The 26,671-nt window shown below is 32.6% G+C and overlaps 1 long non-coding RNA gene across 1 annotated transcript in view; it reads left to right on the top strand.

Moving 5' to 3' along the window:
* Positions 1-24,884, top strand: part of LOC309656910 — a 251,817-nt gene extending 226,933 nt beyond the window's left edge. The window contains exon 2 of the long non-coding RNA XR_014261604.1: positions 24,583-24,884. This is a non-coding gene — a long non-coding RNA (uncharacterized lncRNA). The remainder of the gene's footprint in view (positions 1-24,582) is intronic.
* Positions 24,885-26,671: the final 1,787 nt, after the last annotated feature.

Raw genomic sequence — 26,671 nt, 5'->3', positions numbered from 1 at the left:
CAGTATGGATGAATTGGCTGGACTGAATCATAAGAGTGAATGCACAGAGGCCTGAAAGGAGTAAGTTTAAAAATCAAATATTTGAAGAAGGGACATGTGGATAGACCTAGGAGTGTATAAATACATTGTGCGTGGTTTTGGTTTTCTTTTACTTTAATGCTTGTCTGAGATGAAGCATAATATTGGTCATCAGGAAGGTTCCACCACTAGTAAAACAGCTAATTTGTCCAGCTAATTTATCAGTCAGCCTCTGCCTTTAGCCACTTCAGTGTTTATGCAATGGGCTCACAGGACACCACTATGGCAGAGATGGGGCTATATATGTGAGTCATAGCATGGTTTTCCTCTCTCAGGACCGATCTATCCACAACTGATGCTAAATGCCCAATGTGCCAGCAGTAGAGATTGGAACTAAGGCTTTGATATTTTTTCCATTCCTTGTATGAGAGCAACCAACCATTTAGAGCCAACTCAATTATTAGATGATTTTAAACCTGGAAGGGGCAGATTCATCTTTACTGAAACTGACTCATTCCAGAAACGTGTTTATGTTTCTTTACTCACATTCTCTTTGCTAACCCTATGATCTGAAGGCTTACTGAAAGCCTAGTTTATCTACATATAACATCTCACATAACATCACTTAAAGCCAAGCACTGAATTTTAGGGTAGAAGATGTGTGACAATGAGCATATAATGTGGTAGCCTCTGTTCCAACCATATATCATTTCTCAGAAGAAGCTGGCCTAATAGGATGATGGAATGGTCTATTAAAGAAATGTTCAGATAAGATGCCAACTCAGGGAAGGCACCCTGCAGTGTTGGGGTGCCAGTCTCTATGATACAATATATATCCTAAACAATGGATAGTGATTACAGTTTGAGAAACCCAGCGGTGAGAGTAAGAATGGCCAATCTTAGCTTTAGGTTTCTTATGCCAATGGACTTGAATCAAAAGAAGGAATTTCTATACTGGAAGAGAAAATTGATATTCACTACGATGAAGAGCTAAGATGATCAGTTTTCTCTAAGGATGATTCTGTACAATCAAAGCAGGTCAGTATGTCTAGAATTTAGGGGATTAACTGATGTGTTTCTGATACTAAAATCAAATGAGCAATTATAGCATCAACAACTGACAAGAACATGGCAACCATGCCTGGTTTATTTCACCAGACAGAAAATCTAGGACAACTGTTGTGCTGGCCAAGTATATGGAAGAATAGGAAACACGGTGGAAAGGAGATGAGCAGATATCAATGTCTGTCTCAGGGCTAGTTATGTCAGCAGATATTGTGGTTTATTCTCTAACATTTTAGTATTTTCAGAGCTTAGAGCCAGTCACCATTTTAAAAAATCAGTAAAAGAGTGGAATTTCATGTGTTCAAGAGTACAGTTAAAGAATGAGAGCTTACATACTCTTGTTATTCAAGATCACAGCCCATTGGTTCACTTGTAATTTCAGCCATAATGGTCGTGGTAGACATTTATTGGGGAGCTCAAACTCATGTTTATCACTTGGAGATCAAAACAAAAGTTTTCTTGCTTTTTTGTCCTCAGGGTCTTTCCCAGAGCTGGGAATACCTTCATGATAACATGGTTCATAAATATAGTAAAGTTAATGCCCCCAGAGGCAGTCCACAGACAGTGGAAGATGGAAGATGGTGGGTAAACGCCTAGCCTCTGACTTTGGATTCCTGGCAGAATCATGTTCCCATTCCCAGTGACCTTGATAACACACCTTTTATCTGTTTTTCTTCCTTACTTATTTCACTCTCACTTCCCCATTACTCTTGTTTCTTGGGAGTATTTTCAAAGCAAACTATCTGCATCCAAATCCTGTCTTAGGTTTTTGCTTTTGAGGAATGTAAACTAAAATATCTGCGTTGTATACTTAAATATTTTCTAAGCATAGAAGAGTACCTGACACATAGCAAGCTTTCATTATATATTTGTGGAATAAATATTTTAAATTATATAATTTAATACCAAAGTCAGAATGGTACTTAATGGCCAAATACCAGTAGCATTTCAATTTATTTAAGAAATAAGACAGACAAAATTACTGGCATCCCTATTTTTCAATATTATTCTGGAATTAGTAGTAATAGCAATTTTAAAAAAATCTTATTTTTCAGTTATCTCTTGTTATGTAACAAAGCATTCTAAAATACAAATAAAATGTTATTATTTCTCAGATCGTGCAATCTTTGCTGGGCACAAATGGGGTGTGTTTCTGTTCCTCATGGTAACAGCTAAGGTTGGAGTATCCAAGATAACTTCTCCACTCACATGTCTGATGCCTCAGAGGGAATGGCAGAAACAGCTGGGGGTTAGTCAGGTCCCTCTTCTCTTCACTTGTCTCTCCTTTCTCCTCTTCTCTTTCTTTCTCTCCTCCCCCCTCCCCTCCTCTCTCCTTCCCTTCCTTTCCCTCCTTTCTCTCTCTATTTCAGAGACTGACTTTACCACGTGGTGGCTTGAGTGGCCTAGCTCATAGCGAGGGTAGTTAGATTTCTTACATGCAGCTGATTTTCAGAATGGAGAAAGTAAATGTTTCTTGGTGTAAGGAAGGGCGTGCATATAAGAGAAGAAAGAAACAAAAAAAGAGAGAAGAAAGACATTGATGGCAGTCATCTTTGAAAATTCTGCAACAACTATTATTGAAAGAAGATATTTTGTTATTGCTTTTTAGAAAATAAATTGAAAATGAAAAACTGAAAAGGCAAAATTGAAACAAAAGTACATTTGTATGGTGGATGGATAAACAATTTATATATACACTTGTGGTTAGGCTTAATAAATGTGATACTAGAATGGAAATATTACTGAATTAGACTTTGGTTTAAACATGGTGGATAAAACACAACTTTTTAGTGTCATTTCTCTTGCAGTTGATGTTATAGATTTTAAAAGCTTCTAAAGAATTATGTTTCTAATATCTCTGACAGAAATAGGAGACATCAGTGGAACAAAGATGTTCACAAATTTCTGAGAAAATTGAGTCAAATTGATGAGTAAACCACTGCAGGATATCACATATAAGAGAAGTTCACAGAGTTTTTAGAGTTCTATTTCACAGCAAAATTCTTAAATTTCAACCACTATGGAGAATATGGAGAGAAGGAAGGCTGGAAATCAAGGTGATCGATTTAAATAATAGCCAAAATTAAACTTACACTTAGGATAAAACCAGAGAAACACCTGCAAAAGAAATTTAGCAAACTTTTTGGAAGGAGCTAGTGTTTTAAGAGTGAAAGTTGTCATCCCAGAGAAACACTCTTTTTATATTACACCAAATCAACTCTTCCTTAAAATGTATGACCGTTGTTTGTTCAAAACAGAGTTCTAGAAAAGAACACGTTATATTTGGTTAATATCTCTTTGATCTCATTAATTTACAACAGTTCCCTATTTCTCTTCCCATTTCCTTTTTTTCCCATTCCATTTATTTGTTAAAGAAATGAATATATCTGTAAATACAAGTGCTTTTCCACAATCTGGAATTTTCTTTTTATATCATGTAATTTAGCATTTTCTCAGTCAGCCATATTTCTGTTAACTGATAGTTTTGTGGAGACTTGATTAGATCCAATTATTTGCTTTTGTTTTTATCATTTTAATAAGAGAACTTATAGGTGATTTTGTGTTATATTGCAGCATATCAAGAGGCACAAACTTTTTATTTATCCCTCCTCTAACGATACTGATTGATTAGTGGTTTCATGTAGTGTCACTGTGCCAACCTTTCAATGAATGGTTAAGACAGCCATTGATGAATGTTGCCTGGATTTATTAATTCATTAGGGTTAAAATATGTTAACTTTCTAATTCTGGCATTCCTTTTGCATTTCTTATTCGTGATTTCTCTGTAAAAATACTCCTCATCAACTATTTTGATACCCTGAAACAGAGCAAAGACAGGCAAATGCTTGATTCTTTCTCAATTTTCAAAATAATGAGTTGGCACTCTAACAAACTCCCAAAGGTAATATTTTTTTGAAGTGTTATTATGAACTCATGAATAATTATATATTTAAGTTTATTAAATTCGCTATAGTTACTTTTCTTCCCTATGGTCAAATTGTTCCATCTTTGTCAACTGAGACTTGCTTTATATAGGCTCATATGTCTTATGACAAAACCCTCATATTTGTTGATAATCCTTTGCTTCCAAGCATGAAAAGATATCACAAGGCATGAAGCTACATCAGCAATCCCTCCAAGGAACTCTGGATCACTTCAATAAGAAATGGTACTTATGGACAATTATCTGGAAAACAGCAGTGATTATTTTACTGGGTTATTCCTTATTTCTAGGGCTTTTCAATGAACAAAGCTAGGAAATAATTTTTAACATTTCTTAAAATTAGAGGAAAAAAAGCATGCACTTAAATACACACTTCCAAAAGAAATTAACATTTCAAGACTATTATTTAACTTCTATATATTTTATATGTGTATATTTTAACTAATGCAGATAATCTTGGTTCCTAATGATATTAACAAACACACACACAGACATACACACACACAAAGATATGAAATCATACTAAAGGAAATAGTATTTTAAGAGAATATTATTGATCTTTCCTTCCTACTATTTGTTTTCTCCTTGTTCCTAGAAGTAATTGTTTTTATTGAGATTTCATATATCTTGCCACTGTTTACTTTTAAAATGTTAACACATATTCATATATTTCTGTATTTTTCCTCTTTGATACTCAAAAATATAGCACACTATATATAGTTATATACACATTGTATTTTTCATTTAACAACGTTCTTTGGAGATAACTGCTTAGCAAATTATAGAGTTCTTCATTCTACTTTCCAGTGGCATAGCATTCTCTGGGTGATTTTTCACAGTTTATGTGGCCAGTTTCCTAAGCAATTTAATTTTTCCAACCAGTTAACCTAAACAGCATTTAAGTTATTTCTGGTCTTTTAACTATTTCAAATAATGCTAAAATGCATGACCTTGTCCATAAGCCATTTCACATTGCTTGCAACTTTATCTTTGAATAGATCCCTAGAAATAGAATTTCTGGTTCAGAGGGTAAATGAAAGTGCAATTTTGGAAAATACTGCCAAATTCCCCCCAAACAGTGATACCATTTTGAATTCTCACAAAGAATAATAAAGTCTCTGTGATCTACAACTTGCCAAGTGAACATATAATCCAACTTTTAGATTTTTATCAATATGAGAGATAATGAATAGTATTTCAATTATTTTTGTTTTTGTTTTTTTTCTTATTGTTAGTGAGGCAGAGATTCTTGTCACATATATAAGAGCAACTGCATTCGTATTTTTTTTTTTTTTGGTATTTAATATTCATAGTATTTGCTTCTGTCCTCCGAGCCATTTTTAAAATCAATTTTCAAAGCCCTTTAGAAATTTAGAAATCATTTTCTTTTAAATAAGTTGCGATTTTGTTTTGCAGTTTTTCATTTGTCTTGTTTTCTTATGGTGTTTTGTTATGCAATGTTTTATATAATCAAATTTATAAACCTTTTTCATTAGTGTTACTGAATTTTGAATATTTATTAAACTCTCCTACTCATATGTTAAAAATTCACTCACAATTCACTATTTTTCTCTAGTAATTGTATGTATTTATTTTTTTACACTTATATATCTGATATACTTATTATATATGCTGATATAGAGGTGAAAAATTGATCTAGCTTTCTTTTTTTCCCCCTCAAACGATGTAGCTGTCCCAACATCAATGATTTTGTTATGTCCTCTTTTTTTCAGTTTTGAGATGTCTCATTACTGTATAATGATTTACAAATATACTTTGTATAAATCCTAGTTTTTCTATCTTATTTCATTGGTATGTCTGTCAATTTTCTTGTCGATACTAAACTGCTCTAAGTATATAGATTTTATGATAAGTTTAAAAGCTTGGTAGGAGTGGCTCACTCACATTCTATTCTGGGTATCTTGACTACTCTTCTGAAAATTTATTCTAAATTTTATAATAAACTTCTCTAGTTTGAAAAATTAAACTGATGATATTTACTGGAATTGAAGCACATAAATTAACTTAGAGAAAATTAATATATTTATGATGTTGAGACTTCCCATCTAGAAACATGTTATATCTTTCTATTTGTTCATTTATTTATAGTATTTTTCGTAGTACACACTAGGATAGTTAATAAAATATATTGTAAAATAAAAATTAGATGCTATTTAATTATTTTTTAATTTTTATTTTTTATTGGAGCATAGTTGATTTACAATGTTGTGTTAATTTCAGGTGTAGAGCAAAGTGATTCAGTTATACATATACATATATCTATTCTTTTTCAGATTCTTTTCCCATATAGGTTATTATAAAGTATTGAGTAGAGTTCCCTGTGCTATACAGTAGGTCCTTCTTGATTATTTTCTATATAGTAGTGTATATGTCAATCCCAACTTCCAATTTTTAAAAATTTAAAGACAAGGTACAGAAAGATTGAAAGGAAATTTGGAGGTAATACACTGACTAGAGAATATAAAGATGCAGACATACCAAACATCCCAAAAAATAAAATACAGAGACCAATACAAGATTATAAATATGCTAAGACCTAGAAAGCAAAAATATAGTGTTATAGTGTAAGTCAATAATGCTTAGGAATAGGAATGAAACAAACCACCCAGATACATTGCTGTTACATTTCAGATCATCAAAGATTTTTTTAAAAAATCCTAAAAAGCATTGAGTGTCAGTTGGTGACATAAATATGATATCCACAATGAAAGGATATTAGACTTGAATAAAAATGAGCATCAATAACCACAGGGAACTATATTCAACATCTTGTAATAGCCTATAATGGAAAAGAATCTGAAAACGAATATATATGTGTATATGTATATATATGTGTATATAAAACTGAATCACTTTGCTGTACACCTGAAACATTGTAAATCAATTATGCTTCAATAAAAAAATTGAAAAGAAGAAAAGAAAAAAATTAGCATCAATAATACTGGATTTTGAGAGAAATTAATTGGTATCATCAAAAAATAGCAAGAATTATTTTGAACATGTGGCTCTATCCATAATCATTCACATATCAATTGTGTACCAAAACAAGATTAATATTGGTTCAGGAAAGAAAAGAATCATATTTACCTTTTATTTCTAAGTAAGCAAATAAAAATATGTCCCAGGAACAAAGAGTGTCTAAGTTCATCACAAGAGTTCAATTAAAAGAAGTCATATCCTCAAGTCCATTCTCTAGTAGGTCTGTATCTTTATTCCCGTCTTGCCACTAGGTTCTTCATGACCTTTTTTTTTTTTTTTTCCTTAGATTCCATATATATGTGTTAGCATACTGTATTTGTTTTTCTCTTTCTGACTTACTTCACTCTGTATGACAGACTCTAACTCCATCCACCTCATTACAAATACCTCCATTTCATTTCTTTTTATGGCAGAGTAATATTCCATTGTATATATGTGCCACATCTTCTTTATCCATTCATCCGATGATGGACACTTAGGTTGCTTCCATGTCCTGGCTATTGTAAATAGAGCTGCAATGAACATTTTGGTACATGACTCTTTTTGAATTATGGTTTTCTCAGGGTATATGCCCAGTAGCGGGATTGCTGGGTCGTATGGTAGTTCTATTTTTAGTTTTTTAAGGAACCTCCATACTGTTCTCCATAGTGGCTGTATCAATTTACATTCCCACCAACAGTGCAAGAGGGTTCCCTTTTCTCCACAGCCTCTCCAGCATTTATTGTTTCTAGATTTTCTGATGATGGCCATTCTGACCGGTGTGAGATGATACCTCATTGTAGTTTTGATTTGCATTTCTCTAATGATTAATGATGTTGAGCATTCTTTCATGTGTCTGTTGGTAATCTGTATATCTTCTTTGGAGAAATGTCTATTTAGGTCATAAAAAGAAATGAAATGGAGGTATTTGTAATGAGGTGGATGGAGTTAGAGTCTGTCATACAGAGTGAAGTAAGTCAGAAAGAGAAAAACAAATACAGTATACATATATATGGAATCTAAGGGAAAAAAAAAAAATGGTCATGAAGAACCTAGTGGCAAGACTGGAATAAAGACACAGACCTACTAGAGAATGGACTTGAGGATATGGGGAGGGGGAGGGGTGAGATGTGACAGGGTGAGAGAGTGTCATGGACATATATACACTACCAAATGTAAAACAGATAGCTAGTGGGAAGCAGTCGCATAGCACAGGGAGATCAGTTCGGTGCTTTGTGACCACCTAGAGGGGTGGGATAGGGAGGGTGGGAGGGAGGGAGATGCAAGAGGGAAGAGATATGGGAACATATGTATATGTATAACTGATTCACTTTGTTATAAAGCAGAAACTAACACACCATTGTAAAGCAATTATACTTCGATAAAGATGTTTAAAAAAAAAAGTCATAAAATGACAGCTGCAGAGCAAGTATAGATAACAGATTGATATAGAAGAAATAGTGAGACTGTTAAAGTTGGATGGCCTTATGTATCTTAGTGATAACTTAACAACCAAAAGAAGGAGGAAAAGAGGGGAAAGACCCTGAGTAAGGAGGTTGGGAATAGCATTAAGCTTTTTTTTTTTTTTTTTTTTACATTTAATTTGTCTTTATTTTTGAATAGTGATTTAGCTGAGTATTGCACTGAAGATTAACAATTATTATTCTTTCAGCACATTGAAGGACTTCTACCCTGTCTTTTTTTTTTTTTTTTTTTTTTAAATGGATGAATCTCATATATTTAAAAAACTGCAAAAAACAAATTGTAGATAGAAAAGCATACCATGAGTTCCATACATAACCATTAAAAGAAAAGAAAGCAACACTACCTCTCTGTTGTTGGCAAAATTAGGTGGTAAAACTTTTTTTTTTTTTTTTTCACACACACACACTGTATTTTATTTTTACAAGAGATAAATAGACTGACACCAAGCATTGTACATGGATGACTACAACAAAAGCAAGAATGATTGCAATTACTAAACATGAAACACACTCATACTATGTCATAATATTGACATTCAGTCCAGTAATCCTCCACTGTAACAGCTCCTTTCCTTTGCAGTGAAAATTGATTTGTATATTCTTTGCCTCTGAGTCCTTGTTGGTACCCTGTCTTCTGCTCTCTATTTTGTTAAGGAGAAATGTATTGCTAATTTCAGTATAATTTTTTTAATTTTTATTTATTTTTTAAATTTGTTTTTTATTGAAATTGCTCTACAATGTTGTATTAGTTTCAAGTGTACAGCAAAGTGATTCATATTATGTAATTATATATATTCTTTTTCATATTCTTTTTCCATATAGGTCATTACAAAATATTGAATATAGTTCCCTGTGCTACACAGTAGGTCCTTGTTGTTTAGCTATTTTATATACAGTAGTGTGTATATGTTATTCCCAAATTTCTAATTTATCTCTCCTCCCCCACCTTTACCTTTTGGTAAACATAAGTTGTTTTTCTATGTCTGTGAGTTTGTTTATATTTTGTAAAATGTTCATTTTATCATATTTTTTAGATTTCACATATAAGTGATACCATATAATATTTGTCTTCCTCTGTCTGACTTACTTCACTTAGTATGATAATCTCTAGGTCCATCCATGTTTAAAGCAGTAATTCTTAACTGGAGGTGATGAATATGTTTATTGCCTTGACTGTGCTGATGGTATCATGGTGGGTATGCATATTTCCAAACTTATCAAATTGTACCATTAATTTTATGCATTTTTAAATATTATGCAATAAACCTGTTAATTTTTTTAAAATTGAAATTAAAAAAATTAAAATTGAAAAACTATCCTCCTATTTTTTAATCTGACTTTGTGGTTGTTTTCAGCACAACTGTTGCTTTAATCAGACCTAGACATGGACATCATTTTTATTTAATTTTATAGCTTTTATCTGTCTATGAAAATCTACAATATTGTCTTTTATTATTGAAAAAAATAATCTCTATACTTTTAAAATCATATCTTATAAAGTCTAATTATATAATTAACTGGGCCTACTGTGTGTCTATATCTATTTTGCCTGTTATCTATCTATCTATCTATCTATCTATCTATCTACCTCTCAATCATCTATCACAATCACCATCATCTATATTCCAATCATATTTTGTAAGTTAAATAAAATGAAGACATATTATGAGACTCTGAATGACAGTGGCTTTCTCTAGAGTATACAGTCTAAGTTGGGCAATACCACCTCTTGAGGTGTGAAAAATTTCCTTAGATGTTACAATGATTTGTGGCATTTGAAAGTTCAACCCTATCCAACAGAATCTTTTTCCTTAGTTAATTATTTCATGAAGGGAGTGTGACTAGCAAAAATATACCAAAAAATGTTCTTTAGCAGGATGGTAATGAAGAAAAAAAAAGTGAGAAACACTGCTCTTGAGAATAACTATGTTTCCTACTGTCAGGCAGTTAAGTTAGAGCAGGGTTCTTAAAACATGGTTTGGCAACCCGTGGGGATCTGGATAACTGTCAGGAGGTTCACTGTGCCAGAATGATTTTTCACAATAATGCTAAGATGCTACTTAACTTTTTTACACTTATTCTCTCATGAGTGCACAGTGACATTTTCCTCAAGTTACGTGACATGTTATGCCACAACAGATCAAATGCAGAAGCAAATATTATAGTCTACCGGTCTTCTATTACACTAGACTAAAGGTATTTCCACAAATATTAAATAAAGCAATGCCTCACATTTATGTTTTTTGAAAATACTTTTTTCATCAAGTCTTTTATTTATGTCAACATGTTTTAGGTTTTGTTATATACAAATAAATAACTATATTTTAAAATTATGTTGTAATTTCTAGTATGATAAATATAAGTCATGTAAACAAAATTCTTTGGAGCCTTCAATAATGGTTAAGAGTATAAAAGGTGTCCTTATTTCCAGAAATGTAACAGTCATTGACTTATCCCAGACCAAAGTCAGGAATTCTATTCTCTTAAAGGATAAGAATTTGGGAAGGGATGCTCTATTTCAAGTTTATAGTGTAGCCTGTAGTGTAGCATTTCAGAGTTAGAACTGAAAGTTGGGGAGTCAGCAGGACACTTCATCTTTGGTGGAACTTGATTTGTAATTTTGCCCTGATGATCTCCCAAAATATCGGTTTACTCCTCAGTGTCTTAGTCACTGCTTTTGAATTTGGAAAGAAATGCTCCTAATAGGTTGATCTTGTTTTCTGGGGTTCTCTCTGTCTGGATCTTTGTCCCAGGATTCTTCACTTATGTTTAGTTTGTATTACAAATAATATGGTTTCAAAACAGAAGTAATCTGTTTTTACATTTCAAAATAACACTTTTTACTTAAATGAAAAAATTAAATTATAGATACTAATTTGGAAGACATTTTATGATATTTCTTCACCTGAAGAAAAGTTATGTCATGGAAAATTTCTGTTTTCTACTAGGAAGTTCTGTAATAGCAAAACAACAGCAAGAAAAATGTAAGCATTGTTATAAAACTTTTACATGTACTGTGTCACATAATTTTACCAATATTATTGTTAATGGCATTTTACAGGTTGAAAACAAACAAAACTGAAATGTGAAAAATGTTTCTCCTCTTCTTGTCCTCCCTCCTCTGTCCATGGAGAGCCCCTTTCCTCTCAGGTTCTATCCTTAAGTTCTACTATTCTTAAATTATAAATACCTATCTCACAGGTCTAATTCTTTCCTTTAATAAAAACCTGTTCTTGAATAGCTGGCTCAGTGAAAAACAGCTTACATATAAATGCAATCATTTTCTTAACACCAGCAAATTTCTGTTGAAAGATAAACATATGGATGAATGATGGCTTGATAACTTTGATGCACTGAATTTTAATCATCTGGTATTACTTTACTGATACTAGACCCAAGTCAATGAGATTGTGCCTCTATGAATATGTTAAGAAAAAATTAATCAAAATGAAATGATATGTATGAGGGGGTCCTTCTCACACTATGTATGAATGCTGCTAATTGAGCTTTATACACTGAAGTTCAACAATACATCCCCAATAACATACAGAGGCATGTTAAGCATCACAAAGGGATCTCTTTCTCTGTAATGTAATATAGGCATTGCAGTTTAAATATTTCAAATGAAAATAAGGAAGGAATTATTCATAAATAGAGACAGATGGAACAAAAAAAGTATGACTTGACATTTAAAACTGTTCTCTGGACCCTTAATGCTTCCACTCTCCACTTGTGAGAAGAATAGGGGATTCTTGTGAATGGGGGAAGATTACTAAAAAAGCAGCAGCAACTTTAGAGGTTCAATAAAAACAATGAATGTTTATATTTAATAGATGTTAAATAGATATAAGCTATATATTATTAAGAATCATTATAATCATGAAATATATCATGAGTAAGACTATGCATAAATATTTTTTGAAGACTGAATTAGTACATTTTCAAAGGGATAACATATTTCATGCTGAGGTATAATTATTTTTAGGTATTTTTCCTAAATTTGAAGTGTGAGAAATTTAAACTATTCTTATTTAACTTTTAATTAAAAATAGCTTGGGCAATCAAACTTTTAAGAAGATGTTTTGTTTTTCTATGTTAGCCATAATTTAAATATTGTGTAACAACTTTCCATTTTAAATAAAAATCTACTGAGTTGAGTTGAATTATTTTAAGGATATTTTCTTTGAAATTATTAATTCTGTTTTGTATTTAGTATACATTTCCATAAATTAGACGGAAGGGAAACTAAAAGTGCTGTCTAGGGACTCAAATTTCTTAGCACATTTACTCTAAATAAATTTATAATTGATAATTAATTAATAGCAGTATAAATGTAAACAATATTAATATAAGTAATGCAATTAACTTCCAATTAAAGTTTAGTAAGTGTCTATTAGAATTTTTCCTTATGCAAAATTAGGTTAGGTTTTAATATTATTTTTACTTCTATTGATAAATTCAAAGTATACTCTAAGAATTAGTGTTATATTTTACTTTTTTTCACCTGCCCCTTTCAAATGATATTTTATTTACCTAATAAATAATCAAATAGTTTTACTATACCTTTTATTCTGAGTAATTCACAAAGCTAGCACCACATTTACTTTTACTGAAAAAATACCTTATATAATATATATCTATACTTGTTTATTTATTCTCTGTTTTCATCATCTTAATCAACCCTCCTTGACATTGACATCCAGAAGGCTGACCTCCGTGCTACTGAGCTACCTTGACCTCTGGATTTAATTATGCTCAGCTAATGGGAGACAGGAGAAGAGAAATCAGAGAATGCGGTACCCTGATTCCTCTTCTACTGGGCCACCACTTGACAGTGGCTACTCCCTGTATCTAATGCTACAGTGGCTGTTTTAGCCCTCTACTAACCATCAGCTCTAATAGGTTGTGGACAACTTCATTTTACTTCTGCATTTCAGGCCTAAGGGTGATAAGGATTTCCTTCACTACTTCCTTTGTTCTTATTAGTCCTAATCCTATGCTTTCTTAACCTTCTCATATCTTGTACAGAATGCTTTCACTAAACTGTCTTCAGTGACCCCCTTTTTGAATATGTCATCTGTTTCCTGCTTGGATGCTGACATTTTCAACTTATCTATTGTTGGAAACACTTAAAATTTCAAGTTATATAGTAATATTGTAGCATCTAAAGTTCAGTCAGAAATTTGGAAGTAAATACCATTTTGAAAATAATGATTAATGTCTGAAATATATTAAATATCTTGAAAAAGTAAAAAAAATTTTTTGAACATATCAATAAAATCATATACATGTAATTAAACATATTCATTTCAAAATTAAAGCAAAATAACCAAGAGAGGATTCAAGAAATGTATGAGTGTATGTCTTAGAACCACAGATGAATGAATAACAAATTTGTTAAAAAGAAAAAGAAATGACAACCCCTCAAGTATTTATTTCCTTATCTCTGTTTCCATTCTGAAGTCAATGTAACATGGTTCCATTACACAAGTCAGCTACAAAGCTCCTCCTGACGGTAAACAGAGATCACAAAATTGAGAAGTCCAAGTCTTCCATCCATCCCTATCTTTTCTTTTTTGTTATTTCTTTTTTTTTTTTTTTTTTAATGCAAAGTATTTTATATTTTCAGGACCTTGAACCATGTACAGGTATTATAACCTCTCTAGAAATTCAAGAAATTGAATTTTTTAAACCTCCAAAGATTAAAATGCATTTTGCTATTTTTCTTTTACTATTTCTACCAACTGAATACATTTCAAGTTTGTTTTACCATGGAGATTTGCCTTCTCTAAAATGTCTACTCAAGAGTCTTTTGTGGTGATTTTGACTATTTTCCTTTACTTTGGTAGGAGACAAAGAAAACCAGGGGAATCACCATTGTGTAGTTCCTCATTTTTTGTTATTTCTATAGCTCACTATTTGCATTTCCACTTCCCTGCTTTCTTTTAATACAGTACAATCTATCTCCCACATTTGTGTACACTATTTTTTAGGCTATTTCATTGGATTATATTCCTTTTAATACTGAAGTTTGTGTTCTGCAGGTTTTCTTTTGTGAAACCTTTTGCTGCTACAGTAACTGTTTCCTCTTTTTCTCCTCTTTCTTCTGTTCACCATATCCTTCTTTTATATACTGTCCCTGGCTAATCCATTTAAGTGAATATTTCTCAGACTGAACTATGTTTATCCCAGTGATCTAGGGTGTGATCCCCAGGTTATACAAAGTTAGTTCCCTATGGCTGTCATAACAAAGCAACAAAAACTGGGTGGCTTAAACTAACAAATTTATTATCTCAGAGTTCTGGAAGCTAGCAGCCCAAAATCAAGGTGTCAGTAGGGCCATGTTCTCTCTGATGTCTCTAGGGGAGAATCCGTCCTTGTTTCTCTTAGCTTCTGGTGTTTGCTGGCAATCCTTGGGTTCCCTGACTAGTGGACACATTGCTCTAGTCACAGGGCCATCTCCTTTCTGTGTGGCTTCATACTGCCTTCCCTCTTTGCATGCCTGTCTCTGTGTCCAAATTCCGCCTTTTTAAAATGCCAGTCTTATTGGTTAGGGCCCACCCTAATGACCTCATTTTAACTTGATTACCTCTGTGAAGACACTATTTTCAAAGATCATATTCTGAGTTAGGAATTCAATGTATCTTTTTGGGGAGACACAATTCAATTCATAACACAAAGCTAAAACACAAACATGACATATTTTCCTGAAGATTTGGGGAGCTGGAAGATTGGGGTGAGGGAGAGGTATAGTTTCACTTTTTTTTTTCATCTTTGTCATATACATGCACACTCAAAATAAGCTGAAACCTACTTTTATATGTAGAACAGTTATGCCCTTCATCCCCCATAAGCATAGGAAATAACACATACAATGAAAGAGTATGATTTCATATGCTATATTTTGCTTTTTGAAATGAATTTTGCCTATAATGCCAATCATTTCATGATCCAACTGCATAATTTATATTTTAGAAGCTAATTTAAAGTTTATCTGGGTTTTGGAGATTATTTTTTATTTCCAAATTACTAAGACAGAACTAATAATAAAAATATAATTTAGAGTAAATAACTTTCAGGCTTTTACAGCATATCAAAAATCTATTCTTGACATCTTTTTTACATCAACTATTTGAACAGAATCTTCAAAATGTGCTTTCACTCCTGCAGATTATCTGCTTAACTTTTACCACCATGGGGATTCATCACAGGCATTCTAATTCTATCTCAGAATTTACTACTTGATGTTTTCTTTAGTTTTACTGAGTTTTAAATGACTACTATGTAATTATAGAACAACTACTACTTTAAAATAATTAGAAAAATGGAGCAGTTTTACAGAAAAGTTCTTCACTGTAGGTTACCTAGTTACTTAGGCAGGCAGACAAATATGCACAGCCTTGCCGGGAAATAAGTGATTTATTATCACACCTCAGGGTCTATAGACTTTTAGAAGTGTGCCAAACGGTACTCTGGTGGCTTAAGAGTTAATTTGGCTTCCCAAATTATCTTCTTAGCAAGAAGTTGGGAAGGCAGATACCAGAACTTCCATCTGCTATTTAGACACTTTTAGTCCAATATGGATATTTGGATGTTGAGAAACAAATATTAATACAGCTCCTGACAAATCTGTGTTTTAAAATATTTTAATCTTTATTTCTTAAAAATTTAAGGTAATTATATGAAGGACTGCAATAGTTAAAAAAATTATAGATGGTATTTCATTTCCTGAAAGTTTTAAAATATGGATTTCTGAGATGATTTGAGTATTTATTGTTAATGGGAAAGAGGGGAAGTAGATGACTTCTCAAGTTAATTTCCAGAAAAATAATTTCCTGTTATATGAGTGCTACATTTTCATTATCTAACTAGTAAGCACATTTTCAACAATATATTTACTTGTGAAAATAAAAGTAAAATAAGCCTCTACTCAAGGTCTAATTTTAAATTAAAATTCAGTTAAAATACTTTTGATTTTATATTTTTTCTAAGTGTACTCAGTAATAGTATATGAGTATGGCACAAAGAAAAAAAAATTATGTAAGCATACTGAGCAATTTCAGACACACAGAAAGCAGGGAAACAAACCATGCATTTAAAATATTCAGAATTTTCTGCAGTGTTCATTCATCTGAGCAGCCACAGCCCTTGAACTCTAATGATGAAGCAGGTGACCAACTCCCAGGAATACTAATCTTTAATCAACCCATATTTGAAGCATGAAATTCTCACCCCAGGAAGGTGATTGGTTAATTTAATGGGAATAGGATTGCCAAGTGTGAAATATGTATAGAAGAATAATTTAGAATATTGCTATCTATTATTGCTCTTGCAATTTGAAGAGTAAAATGTCTCTTTATCTGGAACTTACATAATTATTTTTTCAACAAAATAATTCTAAACAGATCAAACAGAAAATGTCTCTTTTGGTAATCCTTATAGAGGCAAAATGATTGTGACTCAATTGTTTTCATATCTTTCAGGCTTTTAAGCCTTGATTTAAGACTTTTGATAAATATTCCCTTACAATTAATGAAATGAAACAAAGCTGAGTAGACTCCCATTAATTACATGATCTAATAATGAGTATATAATAACTGACAGAATAAGCCAACCAGTATAAGACTGTCCCTAGAAAAAGTGCTGTAACAGTACTTATTCAAAACTTGTTTTAATGTCAAACATAAATGGTTAGATCTGTAAATTAACATCTTGAAAGTTAAATCACTTGCTTTCTGTCTTCATAGATTTTATGGTCTGGGAAATCTTTGCTGTCTGATTTGATCCCATTTAACTATAAGATTCCTATGCATTTTGTACCCTACTGTATTCCAAGAAAATTGTTTTAATTGTCTGAATGAAAGAAATTGTATTAATACTTCATATAAAAGTTTACACAATATCCAAGCTGTAAGCAACTATCCCTGAGACCAGGTCATTTTCTCTTCTGGAATGAAATGTGACATATAATGTTATAAATTTGGGGACTTAACATTTAAATCTGGAGAAATTTTTAAACTGTTATGAAATATATGCAATAAGTCTGATCCAGGTAAACTATAGAGCTGTTTAAACAAAGTACATTATTTATATTCTTACAATGACTTACTTTCTTGAAAGTGTTATTTTTGTTGTAGAAAATGGTGCACTTGTATAAGAGTTCATTACTCTTATTTTTGTTTATTTTGCTTTTGCTAATTAATAAAAATTTAAGGTGTTATTTCCTTTAATTTCATTCCTATTTCTTAAAATAACTTATTAAGCTGTTTATATAGGTGTAAAAAGTATGTGACAGAATTATATTTAGAAGAGAGATGTATTAAAATATTAAAGTGACTTTGTGTGTTTTTCTGAATCTTTCCAACCTATTGCCATTCATTATACTTCATGAACATCAAATACTGATATTTTCGATTCATATTTTAAAGTTGATTGATTGTTTATGGAAGTTTTCAGAGGCTTTTGATGTTGTAAGAAAAAAAATTAATAACTAGGCCCCAATACCAATTTTTAAATTAAAGTTAACACCTCACACTGCTAAGAAACAAATAGGAATCCACTGGCAATGGAAGAATAATAGAGAATTTGAAATTAGAAATGAGTCATGTTCCTGTAACTATGTGTTCAAGAGGTAAATAACATATTTTGTTTTATAAATCACCTTCGACTAATCAAAAGTATGTAGCCTTAAAATAGTAAAACACAAATTATGTTGTTGACATCCAGCATGTTAATATTAGAAAAAATTAAGTTGCTTGTACTGTGTGTAACTGATTCAAAAGTAAAACCAATTTACTTTACTTATAGGGATAACACGTAAAATGTGACTAAATTTAATCATGGTATGGTTTTACATTTTTTTGCAATTATTATATATCATACATAATTATATATATTAATTTATGCTATATATATTTACTTTAATACTCATTTCTAGTATTGAGAAGACTACTGAGAGATTCCCTTTACTTTTGCTTGAGTGGTAATGTATATACATCTGCATGTGTTGGAGAAAGATTGAGAGTATGTGAATATGTGTTTACTCTAAAGGGTTGAATAACATAATCAAACCAAAAAGAAATTGGAGCTTTCTGAATGGGTAGGAGATTAATGAAAGAGTATAAGAAGTAACCAAGTTACAAAGTTACTGTAAATAACTGGGGAGAATTTGTCATGGAATGTCCAGATTATGCTCTGTTGTCTTCCCAACTGGAGCTAAAGAAATCTATATATCTTCTTTCAACGTTATAAAAAAGAAAAATAGGGCATATGCACCAAGCTTTTAAAGACTTGGCAATCAATAAATATCAATCTTCCTGAAGTTTCTGAGATTTTCCAAATCTGTACCAAGAAAAAACAAAAATCCAGAAACAGAGAGACTAAAGGGTCAATAAGTATTTATTCAAAATCTCAATTTGGACACGTTGACCATCCCAGAAAAGAAGGCATCATCAGTTGGCTTCTGTCACCTACCCTAGATGCCCTAATGGAGGCCTTTGCTGAGTACTAATAGGAAAAACATGAGAGAGATTTGAAGAAACAGAAGTGGTTGAGTCCTTGTGTGGAGGAAATGATCACAAAGAATGACTGACTGCTGTGGTCACAGACAGGAAATGGACTAAAGGATAGTTTAATGGCTATGTTCATTTGTTTCACCCACTTTGATGCTAGAAGATCACTCTCTCGAGGTTAAAAAAAAAAAGAAAAGAAAAGAAGAAGAAGCCATGAGAAAGCTAAGGCATAACATCAGGACACTGCTTGAGAACAGCCAAGATGAGACACCGATAGTAATAAGAACAGATGGGTGGGCTTCCCTGGTGGCGCAGTGGTTGAGAATCTGCCTGCCAATGCAGGGGACACGGGTTCGCACCCTGGTCTGGGAAGATCCCACATGCCGCGGAGCAACTAGACCCATGAGCCACAACTACTGAGCCTGCGCGTCTGGAGCCTGTGCTCCGCAACAAGAGAGGCCGTGACAGTGAGAGGCCCGCGCACCGCGATGAAGAGTGGCCCCCGCTTGCCGCAACTAGAGAAAGTCCTCGCACAGAAACGAAGACCAACATAGCAATCAATCAATCAATAAATCTTTAAAAAAAAAAAACAAAAAACAGATGGGCTGTGCAGCCTCTGTCCTGTGAAATCTTCAGGTTTCTTGTTTTTCTCCTATCATCCTTCCTACTCACCTATTTCTATCATTGTTTGACCAAACTTCTTCCTTAGGTATAATTTTTATGGCTGAGGTATTTAGAGTTTCACTAAGAATCTGGGAATACCTGAGTTTGGGGATACATGGTGGTTGAGGCCAGATCATGAAATCAGAGGCTCTCTCCTTAAATTTTATCCCAAAGACACATATAAGAGTATAACATATGACCTCAACTTTCCCTCACTCCACATTGAGACACAACAAGTTTATGTTTAAGTCCACAAAGAAAAATTTATAAGATTTCTAAGAATATAACATTATGATATAAAGATAAGCTAAAACTGGAGTTGGTAAAGGAGGAGCAATCACTCACTTTCATGGGGAGAGGGGAATGTTTGATGCTTTTGAGGTTTTCAGCATTGACTTGTGTTTTTCTGTATTTAGTCAAGATTATGATGCAGTCTTGTTTTCCATCTCCCTTCATCATGATCCCAGAGTGATCTTGTCTGATGTTGCTGTCCTGTGAGATTATTTTTGAGAACGCCACATGAGGCCATGAATGCCAGGCTGGCTTTCTGCAATACTGAGTCCTAGATGTTAGAGTTCAGAAGAGCTCCTGTGTCAGGGGCTGCTATTCTCTTGCTCAAAATATATCTTCTTAACATCAGATATACCACAATATAGCAACAATGTCCTTTTTTTCCCAACCAAATTAGAAAATGCAATGACTTTTTTTTAAACAAACTGCATAATTTACTATTGACTAGAAAGCAGTCTATATACAAAAGTGATGCCAGAACATGTACTTTTATGTGTGTTAAAATTTGTATAATTGCTTCACTTAATAGTTTAAATTAAGTAGGGGAAAGATAATCTACTTTGAATTATCTTTGGTCAAATCTCCACACAATCTGCTTTTCCTAATGCTATTTCTTACAGTGATTTCCTCTTCCCTGCATTATTGTAATTTTCATTATGTGCTCCACCTCTGGGATCAGTCAGTTTGTGAACAGTGGTCATTATATTTTCAAAAAGAGTATCTCTGATCATATTATGTATTCATCTCTATAATTATACAAGATTTATTTTTCATGCCTTGCAAATGGATAAAAAGTTGACACTTCCTCCCACTATCTGAAATCAAAACTACCCTTCCTCCTAAATTCCTAAACCTTTCATGTATGTATGGACATGAAAACCATTCCCAAATATGCTTCTACTTTCTAATCTCTACATTTTGATTTTTTTATTCTCTCCTCATGAGAGAATAAAAACATGAGGTGGCCCATGCCCATCTCATGTTTTTTCTTCCTATCAATATATTACCTCCCATTTCAACTAAATCGCAAGTTTTACATTTCATAGCTTTGAAGTAGTCTCACACCTTGCTTTTAAACTGATACAGCATTTAGTGCCGCTAACAGAATATCACGTTATGTGGTACAATGCAGATCACTTTTGTGCCTCTCTTATTTCTCAACTAGATTATATGTTTATTTTAGGTAGGAAAGGTTCATCATTCAAACATTCAATATCAAGTCTCTAGTAAAGTCTGGACACAAGTCTTCATTTTCATAAATTCTCGAAACAACCCTCTTGATTGGAAATTTAAACTGTATTGTTTTAATATGTAAAATGCTAAAGACTATATATTTCCATTTTGACACACAGTTATCTCTTTTTCAACTTAAGGTAGTTTTTAAAAATAATTTATTTTTATAAGTATATTACTACATATTAATGTGTTACATCTGAGGGAAAGAAGTTTGAAAGCTGCTGTCAGGAGAAGTTTGTCCAATTTTTCATTATTATCTACTAGTTACTGATAAAAATGCTAAATAGTTAACAATTTTGTGAAAAAGATTATATCAACAATGTTAGTTTCTCTTACCATGCTCTAAGAAAACTTTCAATTTCAGAAAACTAAAGAGTAAATTAATTTTACAAATAAACAAAATTAAAATACTGTCTAGAAACCAGCTAAGGTTAAATTAATTAACATTTGGGATTAACATACTATTCACATTCATTTTATATAGTGTAAGGATATTATACCTATTTGTGTGTGTGTGTGTGTGTGTGTGTATACAGGGGAATGTAATGATCATAGATGTGTTCTGGGGGACATAAACATAACAAGTCTTAGTAACACAGGCGGTATAGGATGTGAGATATAAGGGAGACTGGAGCAGCATATATGGTCATAAATGGTCCAGAGGAAAGGTCTGAAATAAAGACTGATTGATAGGGAGTAGGAGCAATGCCCTGGAAAACAAGACCTAGACTTGTCATGCTCCAATTAAAGGGGAATTTCAATATGATAGGAACACAGAGAGTAAAAGCCCAAAAGAAGGCACTGAATATCCACACATTTAACTTGAATCATGTGAACTGCCAACAGTCAGTAAAAAACATAGCTATGTTCAAGAAAGAGGGAATTAATGTTAAAGTAACTCTAGTGTTTGGAAAGAAATGTGGTGAGAGATAGGAAGCCTATCCATGCACCTAGCTATGCGTACAAAGAATCAATTTTTTTCTTAAATCATAACTCCATTGGGAAATGCCAATAATTCAATCACAGTTTTCCCCTCTGAGCATAATCCCACTGTTGTTACAGGGAATCCAGTCTTCCTTCTGTTTCCATTCGTTTCCCCATGGGCCCAAAGATCTTACACTCTTTCATATCTTCTGTTTTGTTTTCTTTTTAACCAGTTCTGCTCTTACAACAGTTGATTTTCTCAACTGATATTGCATATTTCTTCTTCTCTAGAAAATACTGCTGCAGGCATATATAGGTTGTGGTAGGGATTCACCATGAACAGACAAATTACAATAAAGTATCTTTTTTCATTTATGTAACACTCCCTCTGTTTCAAGGGGTTCTGAAACATGTCTCACATGCTAGGTAGGAAATAATTTGTGAAACATTATATTGTGCCTCCCTCAAAGTTCCCTGATCCAAGATGAAAAAACCAGTAATCTGGGAAGGGTTTCTGTTTCTAAACTCATTCCTACATTTGAGTTACCTGCATACAGTTGGCCTATGACATCCTAAGATTGATTAGTACATACCAATCTATGTTGTAACTGTCAGTTTGCCTACCTCCCACATGCAAATATATGTAAGTAACTTGATGACCAGTAGTGCAAACTGTTCATCATTTGATACCTAGTTTTTGAATTTCTACTATGATTATTCTTTTTTGGTATTTTTTACTTGTTACAATATACAGTTTACATATTATTTTATTGTAGTTATTTACCAACTCTTTAGAAGATTTTCCTTATTATCTAAGAAGTTATATATCTGAGTTCATTATATAATAACAGAACACACAGAGAGATACCCCACAAAACAACATATATACTAATACCTGCACAATTATCCTTCCATCTAGCAAAACTTTCATCACCTAGTCTATAGAGAAATTTAGGAACTATCCACGTAATTTAACACACATGAAAAGATATTATATATCTCAGGATTCCTTTCTGAGATCTACTCTTCCTCATGATTTTGCTGAAGAGCTCATTATCAAATTGCTAGCACATTTTTATCTCTTTAACTGCTAACTCATCTTAGATCGTTATAGGCTTGCAGGCTGCCTAGGTTTCCAACGTCAACCCAAGGACAGTTCTGTGTTGCTATTGTCAGCATTTCAGTCTCAACTGAGATTATTCAGTTCAATCTCATATTTAACCTTCAACTTTTGTCTAAAATGCTCTGCAGCACTTTGAAACAACGCATCATTTACATATCATCACCCCAGCACAATCCAAACTACAGTTAGCAGGATGCAGCAGTTTCAAGAACTTGGGGTGACGTTCCTTCTGAGCCAGTTAGAAGAGTTTTCTAATGGACCAAAAAAGTTTTAAGACTCCAAAATATATATAGTAAAGTCTTGGATAAAAATTTGCTATTAAAATGAGAAGCGAAGGAGAAGCAATAAGAAAACTGAATATAGTTTCTTGATATTCACTGTCATGAAATTATATGAAATAGCGCAGTAGTGATTTTATTTTTATACAAATCAATAATTATATTCTAATCTCTTTAAACATTAATATTCTATGCAAGGTTTAATGTTTTGGATGTCCACCACAAAAGACATTGTTATTTCATGATGGATAGTGAAGAAGCACTTTAGCACATTAAACAAATTACTAATTGTTCCAAAGATAAAAATAATGACTTTATGAGCTGAAAATATCTTTATACTGTTACTAATGGGTTCATTTTTAAGATAGTGATACTTTTACTATAAACATTATAATCTGTATTAGAGATGGTTGATTAAAAGAATGATCTGAATTATCCTCATTCTGCTTATGTTTAATCAGTGAGTTAAAAGTAATAAGCAATTCATGTTGGTTTCAATAGGCAAAAATAGGTCCCCAAACATTATATCTGTTCCCAAAGAGGAGACTACACAGATTCTAATAGTATTGTCTATGAAAATTAATCACACTGAATTTCATTTATTCATCTATTAAAACGCTAAAAGTGATACAAATCCATTTATTGTTCTACTGATCCATTTCAGCCAACACTTAAAGAACAAACACCTAGAACACTAAATGGGAATCTGTCAGAAGACAACTGGAGAGATAACTTTGTCCTTAGGGAATCAGGTTAAATAAATGAATTTAATACAAGAATAGTAGCTACAATATGTGTCAAAGTTCATATATCTCGTCTTCCTACAATATGTAAATTATGTGTAATGTATTATCACTTATATGTATATATGTAGTGTTGTAGTGTTCAGGTACAAATTCCATAACACTATTTCATTAGAATCAGAGTGTTATGATTTAATTGTTCTTTTAAGCTATACACATACTTACAGAAGTGAGCAAGCCCGAACTATTTGTTAATTGCACAAATGCATTAGTTTCCTTAGAGATAATTTTTAAATTAATTTTAAACAAAAATTAAATGACAGGGCTTCCCTGGTGGCGCAGTGGTTGAGAATCTGCCTACCAATGCAGGGGACACGGGTTCAAGCCCTGGTCTGGGAAGATCCCACATGCCGCAGAGCAACTAGGCCCGTGAGCCACAACTACTGAGCCTGCGCGTCTGGAGCCTGTGCTCCGCAACAAGAGAGGCCACGATAGTGAGAGGCCCGCGCACCGCGATGAAGAGTGGCCCCCGCTTGACGCAACTAGAGAAAGCCCTCGCACAGAAACGAAGACCCAACAGAGCAGTCAATCAATCAATCAATAAAATCTTAAAAAAAAAATTAAATGACAATGTTTGGTGCATTTTTCCTAATAAAATCTATATATATTCAAATTTTAATCACTTCACTCATAGGGGCTAGTGACCAAATAGTTTTAAAATGATGTTCTGAGATAGTCCTTAATAATAATTTTTAAATAAACTTGATTTTTCAGAAATGTTTTAAATTTACAGAAAAATTGTAAAGAGAATACAGAGTGTTCCAATATACCCTACACATCATGTAATTCCCCTATTATTAACATCTTACACAGTAGAGTACATTTGTTGCAATTAAGAGAAATATGTTGATACATTATTATTATTGACTAACCACCACATTTTATTCAGGTTTCCTTACTTTTTAACCTAATGTCTTTTTTCTGTTCCAGGATTCCATTCAAGGTAATGACATTACATTTAACTGTCATGCCTCCTTAGACTCCTCTGCTCTGTGACAATTTCTCAGATTTTTCTTGTTTTTGTTGACTTTCACAGTTTTGAAACATACTGGTCAGGTATTTTGCAGAGTGTCCCTCAGCTGAGATTGGTCTGGTATTGTGATCATGATTATACTGGTGTTATTCATTTTGGGGAGGTTCACAGAGGTAAAGTGTCATTGTCATTATATCACATTAAAGTTACATACTATCAACATGATTTTTCACTGTTGACGTTGACCTTATTCACCTGGTTGAGGTGTTGTCAAGTTTCTCCAGCGTAAAGTTACTCTTTCTATACCGTATTCTTTGGAAGCAAGTCATTGTGTGCAGCCCACAGCTAAGGAGTGAGGAGCTATGCTCCCCCTCCTTAAGGGCAGAGTATCTGCATAAATTATTTGGAATTATTCCACATGGAAGATTTATCTATTCTCTCTCTTTAATAAATTAATTTATTCACTAATTTTTATGTGAGTGCAAATTTGTACATTTGAAAATATATACTTTGGGTTATTAACCAATGTTCCCGTATTTATTTCATTGCTTAAGTTGTTCTAGTTTTGGCCATTGGAAGCTCTTTCAGTTGACTCTCATTGTCCCTCCAACATATCTCCCAACATTGTGGGTGTGTTAATTGTTTCTTTGCTCTTGAGGACTTTCTTACTTTATGGTACTGCAGGATGCTTCAGGGTCATCTTGTATATTTCCTGCCCCAGCCCTAGAACCAGCTGTTTCTGCAAGGAGCACTTTTACTTTTATTGGTGAGTGATAATAGAAACAAAGATCTAGATGCTAAGTGTGTCGATTGCTATTAGAATATCATAGGAACTGGAGGCAACCTGGGGCTCATGGCCCAAGATAAGAACTAGGGGCCACAAAGCAGATGCATGTTTGAGAGAGATGAATTGACCTGAACAAGAGAATTCACATTATATAGAACTAAAAGGGAGATAATGAGATAATACCAAATTAATACTCAAGTAGAATAGAAAACTTAAAAATTAAGGTTTGAAACAAATTATCTGTTAAATACTCACTTTGTCACTTTTAACTATTTCCTATTAAATTATTTTTATAAATTCATTGGGATTATATATATTAAATACATATATTTTAATTCAAAACATATATTATATTATTAATATGCTATATTAATATTTAGTATGTAAATAAATATAGATAATTACACATATTCTTATAATTTCAAATTAAAATTAACTTCAAATTAATTAGTTAGATTTGTACAGAACATCCTCTAATTTTTTTCTTTCCTTTTTATATCTTCTTACTGTTGTACATCCTGAGTTTATTCTCATGCTTATATTTGTTATTTTGTCAAAAGTAAACTTTCAATTATCACTATATTTACTATAA

This window comes from Balaenoptera physalus, assembly GCF_965194825.1.
Source record: "Balaenoptera physalus genome assembly, chromosome: 3".
In the NCBI taxonomy this organism is placed as follows: Eukaryota; Metazoa; Chordata; class Mammalia; order Artiodactyla; family Balaenopteridae; genus Balaenoptera; species Balaenoptera physalus.
Note: the sequence above shows the minus strand (reverse complement) of the source record. Positions and strands in the feature narration are given on the sequence as shown.